Raw genomic sequence first — 8,241 nt, forward strand, 5'->3', positions numbered from 1 at the left:
CCCTCAATAGTTGTAAGCCTTTTAATACAGCTCTATACTCCGCTTGATTGTTAGTAGCGGCGGTTTCTATCGGCAGAGAAAAATCATAGCTTGCCCCCCGAGGCGATATGAGGACGATGCCGATTCCTGATCCGACTCCGCATGACGATCCGTCAAAAAATAATTGCCAGGGTGCCAGCTCCACGAGGGCGGTCTCCGGTCCACAGTGCTGGGCGACGAAATCGGCCATGACTTGACCCTTGACGGCTTTTGCCGATTCGTACTGCAGGTCAAATTCCGATAAAGCTAAAATCCATTTACCGATTCGTCCTTTCAGTATCGGCAGTGATAGCATGTATTTTACTACGTCATCTTTGCATACGACTACACATTCTGCCGACAGTAGATAGTGCCTGAGTTTGGTGCATGAGAAGTAAAGACACAAGCACAAACGCTCTACCGGGGAATATCTTGTTTCAGCGTCCAGGAGTCTTCTACTGACGTAATAAATTACCCGCTCTTTGCCTTCAAACTCTTGGACCAGAGCCGACCCGATAGCTTTTTCATCGGCTGATAAATACAGTTTAAACGGCTTACCAGTTTGAGGGGGAACCAAGACTGGCGGTGAGACCAAGTATCGCTTGATATCTTCCAACGCCTTGCGCTGTTCTTCCCCCCATATAAATTCCTGGTCTGGCTTCAACTTCAGAAGTGGCGTAAACGCTTGAATCCGTCCAGATAGATTAGATATAAATCTTCTGATGAAGTTTACCTTGCCAATTAGAGACTGTAGCTCAGTTTTGTTCTGTGGGGCCACGACTTTGTTGATGGCCGCTATGGTCTTCTGATTGATTTCTATTCCTCGTTCGTGCACCATGAATCCTAAGAACTGTCCGGCGGATACGCCGAAAGCGCATTTGTTGGGATTCATCTTAAGACCGTGCTTTTTGGTACACTCTAGCACCCTTCGCAAATCGGCTAGATGTTCCTCGTGGCTTTTGGACTTGACCACAACATCATCGATGTAGATTTCTACCAGGAGGCCAATGAGTTTGTGAAAAATGTAATTCATAGCTCTCTGATATGTAGCGCCAGCGTTCTTCAAGCCGAAAGTCATCACCACCCATTCGAATAAACCAAGATGGCCTGGGCATCTGAAGGCCGTTTTGGATATATCTTCTTCGGCCATAAGTATTTGATTGTATCCGGCATTTCCATCCATGAAGCTAATGATTTTATGTCCCGCGGCGGCGTCGATCAGTACATCGGCCATAGGCATGGGGTAACCATCCATCGGTGTGGCCTGATTAAGATTCCTGAAATCAACGCAAACGCGTAACTTCCCGTTTTTCTTATATACTGGCATGATATTAGAAATCCACTCGGCATAACGACATTGCCGAATAAATTTTGCTTCGATTAGCCGAGTTATTTCAGCTTTTATGTCTGGTAAAATTTTAGGATTGCAACGCCGTGCGGGTTGTTGGTACGGCCGATACCCCGGCTTTATGGGTAGCCGATGTTCAACAATAGATCGGTCTAGACCAGGCATTTCGTGATACTCCCAAGCAAAACAATCCTTGAACTCTCTTAACAAATTTGTCAATTTACACTTGTATTCTGGATCTAAATTTGCACTAATAAAAGTTGGCCTTGGTTTGGTTCCATCACCTAAGTCTATCATCTCTAATGAATCGGCCGACGTGAATCCATGCCCCAGCTTCCCATCTTCTCGGGCGAACTGATCCATCTATTCTGAGTTTTCGGAGCCGACTGCTCGGATCGGCTGTAGGCCAAAATCGGTGACCTTCAGGAAGTCGGTTTCCCACACCCTACCTGATATGCACCTGACGGTCTCGCAGCTCCACTGCTGCGTGTCGGCTGCTGCAATGCTGTACGCGGAGTCGGCTTTGACTACCTCGATGTTATCATCGACCCATTGTACGAGGCACTGATGCATAGTCGACGGGATGCAGCAGTTTGCGTGTATCCAGTCTCGGCCAAGAAGCATATTGTAGGATCCCTTGCCATTAATAACGAAAAGCATGGTAGGAAGGATCTTACTGCCGATGGTGAGGTCGACGCAGAGAGCGCCACGAGCGTTTGACACCTTGCCTTCGAAATCCTTGAGCATCATGTCCATCCTGGTCAGGTCGTCATCGCTTTTCCCCAGCTTCCGGAGTACGGCGTACGGCATGATATTGACAGCAGTTCCTCCGTCGACCATCAATCTAGTGAGGGGGCGACCGTCAACATGCCCTTTAAGGAACAATGCCTTCATATGTTGTCATTCGTCATCTTCGGGCTTTTCGAACGTGGCCATCATTGGCTCTAAAGCCAACCGTGCTGTCTGTTCCTCTATCGCCGATACGTCCTGTTGATCGGCGGGGGTCATGAACTCCATCGGCAGAATGAAAACCATGCCGATCTCGGCTGCCGATTCATCACCCGCCGATTCGTTGTTTCCCTTATCGTTTCTTTTGGGGCGCCACACCCGAGGCCTTCCTTCCTTCTTGTCCGTCGCGCTTTCTTCTTCTTGCTGTTCCCATTGGCGGAGACGTTGAATTCTCCGTTTTTGTGACTTGGTCAAACCGTCGGGGCACCATCTGGGGTTTATTGGCCTCCCTTCTGTCCTGGCGCGTTCCCACTCCGGTTCGCGTCCTAACGGGTTTTCATCTATCACCCGAGCATCAGCCATTTCTTCGAGCTGGCTGTGAACGCTGGCCTTACTATCTGACTGATCTCGCCGATCAGTCTTGCCCCTCTGCCTATCATGGTGTTTATCTTCCGACCGATTATATCGGTCACTTCTGCCCCCCAGCCGATCACGCACGGGAGGGCGCTGATCATCTTGGTTGCGCCAATTCCTGCTGATCGGTTCTGGTCTTCCGTCCCTGGAGCGGGACCTGTTGAACGGCCGATTGCCTCGATAGGGACCGTTGCACTCTGGGCAAGTATCGGCCGAAGGTAGCCTGAGATTATTTTCCCAACAATGGATGAAGAACGGGCACCTCCAGTGCTCCTCGTGCCGACGCATCGCTTCTTCTCGGGACCTTGAGCGTTCATGTTGTCGTTGGTATTTTTGAAGCAGGAACTGGGAAGTAATGCGTGGCCCTTCTGACTCACCATCATCGTCCTCCATCCGCCGCTTTCCGTTGACATCTTCAGGCGTAGCTTGATTTCTGGGATCAACAGCGTCACTCTTTTTGGCCAATTCGGACGTCAGCACTTTTGTTTGAAGAGAATTCTTCCCCGTATCAACCATGTTGGTAGGAAAGGGGTGTTGATCGATCTTCATTGGTTTAGCCGATTTTGCTGGCACTTCAAATTTGAGCCTGCCTTGCTCAATGGCCGACTGTATTTGTTGCCTGAAGATCTTGCATTCGTTGGTATCATGTGACGTGGCATTGTGCCACTTGCAATATTTCATCTTTTTTAATTGTTCGGCGGAAGGTATTGTATGGTACGGCGAGAGTTTATTCTGTCCTTCCTGGAGGAGGAGATCGAAGATTTTATCGGCCTTAGTTGTATCAAAACCGAAAGCTTCTGGCTCCTTTTTGCCGAATGGGCATGATATCGGCTTTTTCCCTTTGATCCACTCTGCAAGTCCAATTTCAACATCTTCCTCATCCTCTAATTCTTCCAGGAATGCCACTTTCTTCTGGAAATTCCTCCGTGGATCGAATGGACGTACCTCCTGTCCGGACAATCGATGAACAATCTGGCTCAGGCTCTCGAACTCCTGTGAAGCATATTTCTCTTTAATGTGTGGCAGAAGGCCTTGGAAAGCTATATCGGCCAACTGTGCATCGGTTAGAGCCAGGGAGTAGCACTTGTTTCTGATTTCCCGAAACCTCTGTATATACGAGGGTATTGGCTCATCACTTCTTTGCCGGAGGCTAGTCAAATCGGACAGTTTCATCTCGTGGACCCCAGCATAGAAGTACTTGTGGAACTGTCTTTCTAGATCGGCCCATGTGATTATTGAGTTTGGCGGCAAAGTCGTGAACCACTGGAAGGCCGAACCAGACAAGGATGACGAGAACAACCGTACCCGTAGGGCATCTTGCGTAGCTGCCTCCCCGCATTGGATGATGAATCTGTTCACATGCTCCACGGTTGAAGTATCATCCATTCCTGAAAACTTAGTAAAATCCGGAACTTTATACCGATGGGGGAACGGCAATAGGTCATATGTAGGTGGGTATGGTGTTCTGTAGGTATAAGTTTGCATTTTCGGCTTCAAGCCGAATTGTTCTTGCATGACCTCCGCAATTCGTGCCGACCAATCTGGTTGTTGCTGGTGAACTGTTGGCTGAGGTATCGGCACGTGCTGGTAAATCGGAGGCTGAATAAAAGGAGGTTGATGAAAGGGTGGCACCTGAGTGTAATCTGGCTGTGTAGTAAAGGACGGCTGTTTGAAGGAACCACCCGTTTCATCACATAGCATGAGTGCTGCTGTCCTGTTAACCTCCAGAGCTACAGGCTGGTATGGTGGTATGATCGGCCGAATGGCCGCCTGGGAGGATGCCTGGAACGGAGGGTTTCCTTGACTGGCCGATTGATTCAGACCGGCCGTGGCTGAAGGTGCCCCCCAGGGTGATGGGTTGACTGGAGGGAACGGTGCAGAGGACATCTGGATGGAGCCATATCCCAGCGGAGTTGATGATGCAGATGCGCCTGAACTCCCAGCAGAAAATTGAATCGGCTGTGAAGCCGAATACGAATAAGTTTGATTTGGTGGGATCGGCTGAAAATATGTAGGTCCTCTGTACCCTTGAGGTATGCCCCCGGCGAAGGAGTTAACAACGGCATTGTGCACCATGTTTGAGAGTACCGGGGACTGATCGATGAAGGCGTGATGAATAGATTGTTGAATCATATCGGACATTTTATCCGAATCCTCAGAAATTGTGATGTGACGGGGAACAGGGAAAGGAGTCTTCTTAATGGTCTCCCCGCTCCTGGAGCGACTGAAAGATTTCAGACAAGCTTTCCGGCATTGTTCCATATACTTGTCCAGATCTTCTTTCTGGTCGTCCTTCAGATCAGCTTCCGTTACCTCGATGACGTTATCTTCAGAGACTTCAGCAGCTTTCGACATGACAGCGGTTGTATTGGTCCCACCGGGCGTGCCAAAAGTGTGTTGGTGCTAGAAATCGGTCAACCGAATCCCAACAACCGACACATGACCCGGGAGAATCTGCTTAGCTCCTGTTCGGGTGAATGCCCTGGTGCGATTCGCGCGGCGTGCCAGCCAATCTGACCTGTTGATTGGCAAGGAAGAACACGTGTCAGGTTTAGAAATTACGATCGGCTAAGTTTCCGATCGAGAGAGCTTATCGGCGAATCGGCCGATTTACTTATGATAATGAAATCGGCTATAAGACAGCCTGATTTCTATAGCCTTGTAGACAGGAAATTGTTAAAGTGTTCGATGCAGAGCTTATGATAACAACACTAGGAACAGATCTAATCGGCAACAAATGAATCTAACGATAGAAAACAGAGAAAGCCGACACTACCGATTCCTAGCTGGATAACTGGTGATAAGAACTAGAAAAACAGGTAGAAACCTATGAATCTAGCAAATATCGATAACTAGTGAATAAATCTAAACGAAACAACAGCGATACGCCCGGAGTTAAAGCTTAGATATTACTCGATAAACGGAACTTACAGAATCGGCCGGAGATCAAGATGATGCAGCCCTGCCAACCCGCACGAACTCGTGGAAGAGAAAAGCAATAGCGAAGTCGCTTGAAAGTAAGTACTAGGAAAAAAGTAGCTTGTTGTATTGATTGGTTGATGATTACAGATTTACAAAGGTAGCTATTTATAGCCCCGTACAGATAATTCCTTAACCGACTAGAATCCTATCTCTAATTCAAACAGAAAACGAATATTTACAAGCACAATTCGTGCTAGGTTAGTTACTCCACGCTTCGTGGGCTGACCTCCACCTTATCCTTCCATCCCTTTCTAAGCCCATACAGGCCCAATTAGTCCTCCCTCCTAATCGGCCGATTCCTTATCGGCAAAAGACTACCGATTGGGACTCTGGCGCATTCGTCCTAAAGCGAGACAAAAGTCACCGACCGATTCCGCACCACTTGGCCGATTCCCGACTGTGCTTCACCGAATTCCTCTCTTCTTGGCGCCGATTTTACTAGTGACGAAATCTGGCGTCAACACCTCCCTCTTGATACATCTCAAGGCAAAGTTCATAGGACACTAGCTGAGAGTATAATTCAGGGAGAGAGAGGGCTTCGGATTGGCCAAGTATAGCAGATACAAACGGGTTGTACTCAAAGTCAAGACCATTGAGAATATGCGAAGCCATCTCACCATCATCGATGATAGTGCCTGCAGCTGCAAGCTCATCCTTGATGGCGCACATCTTGGTGTAGTAGGTCGACGATGTCATGCTACCCTTCTTGAGAGTAGCGAGCCGCATGCATAAGTTTGTTACGTGCGCTCTGGAATTCGCCGCAAACATGATCTGCAGCATGCTTCTGTTGAGGTCTTCACTATCACCACCGGCGCCAGCACGTCCTTGGTGATGGAGTTGAGCAGGTAGCTCAGTAGCTTTTGGTCCTTGGCAACACACGAGTCGTACTCAAGGTTGTGGACTTGCACCTTCTTGTCCGCCTTAGCCACCTCGATGATCTTGGGTGGCTCGACATAAGTCCCCTCAAGGATCCCCATGGGCGCCGCGGACGGTGGGAAGGAACTAGGCTTTCCACAAGAGAAAGTTCTCTTTGGTGAGCTTCTCCGGTATAGGTGGTCCAAGCTAAGCCAGCGCTGATGAAGAGGAGGACGCCATGGCTTAGATGGAAGGTTTGTAGATGTGTATGGAAGAAGATGCTTTGATACCATGTAAAATATGGTAGAACGTGGTTGCCTAACCTCGGCATTGCCAAGGTACATGTTTATACAGGGGTAAAACACCCAAAGAGATTACAAGAGATAGATGTGATCCTGGTTGGTGTACACTGCTGGAATACCCTGAATTGACTTATATGGTTACAAGAAATACAGCAGCCAGCGGGGTGAAAGGAATTAACGATCAATTCACCAATTCGGAGTACCAGTTCCAAAACCAAGATTTTAGGGGTTTTTGGAACTTGTACCAAATGGATTGTACCAAAATTTTCAAAGAAAATATATTTAAGAAATATAAATAACCAAAATGTATTTGAATTTCATTATATAACTTCATGAGCAAACTATTCAAGCCTTCTTTGCTTCTTGCCTTTTTTTAAATCCCGCAATCATACTTTCTTACTCTAGAAGACACGACAAAGAAATGGATCTCCATGTTTCAAGATTCGCTTATAACAAAAGCTAAATTGTGAAAGATGGCGAAGTTCATGGTAACCAATAAAAATGAGAAATTCGATTGTGATTAAACCTTGGTGTGAAATGCAATGACTTGGGAATACTAATAGAACCAAAGGTCAAGCATACATGCATGGATCTACTTATGCACCGTTACGCAACGCAATTGAGAAATAAGAAATTTGATGAGAGATTGGGAGTGCAAGCATGGCCTCAGGACAGGACTGATACTTCCTACTCGGCAATACACGATTACGCAGACATGACCATGGCAGCTGTCGTCAACTCGCAGTCACGAGACGCGGCCTCAGCGCCTGGCGTCGATCGCAGAGCGTCCAGCTTGGCTGTGTCGAAGGCAAGGCGTCTCCGCATCTCGGGCTCTCGGCGTCTGGCGTCCATTCCATCCGTCCTCCGAGTGACCGTGTCTGTTTTCAATGCCTGGGCTCCTGACCTTTCATGTGAGCTTGGAAACTTGGAAGCACATAGGCTAATTAACTCGTGGTTAGGTGCCCCTTAAATTTTGAGGGCCTGGTGTGGTAGCTCCACTTGCATGGCGGCTACTAAAGCTGCATTTTCCAGCAGTGAGCAGAAAACACAACACATCAGCAATATGAACACCGGTAAAAAAATTTCTCCATAAAGCTTGGTTATAACAGCCAAGACGGTAGAATAGCACAAACCTTCTCCTATAGTAGGAACGGAAGGCATGAGGAACAATTCACGGGTATTGCAGAGAAGTACACGGGTATTGCAGCAGTGGAAGTACATGACACGGGGATCACAACTCACCTTGCCTCTTTGAGCATCTGAGAAAGCCAGTTAGCTTACATGATAGTGTGGTGTACACTGGAGCTTGGCCAAACAGAGTATGACCTATCATGCTCCAGCTCCTGCAGCATTCAGCGCCGGGGAGATGATGCG

This window comes from Setaria italica, chromosome II, assembly GCF_000263155.2.
Source record: "Setaria italica strain Yugu1 chromosome II, Setaria_italica_v2.0, whole genome shotgun sequence".
NCBI lineage: Eukaryota > Viridiplantae > Streptophyta > Magnoliopsida > Poales > Poaceae > Setaria > Setaria italica.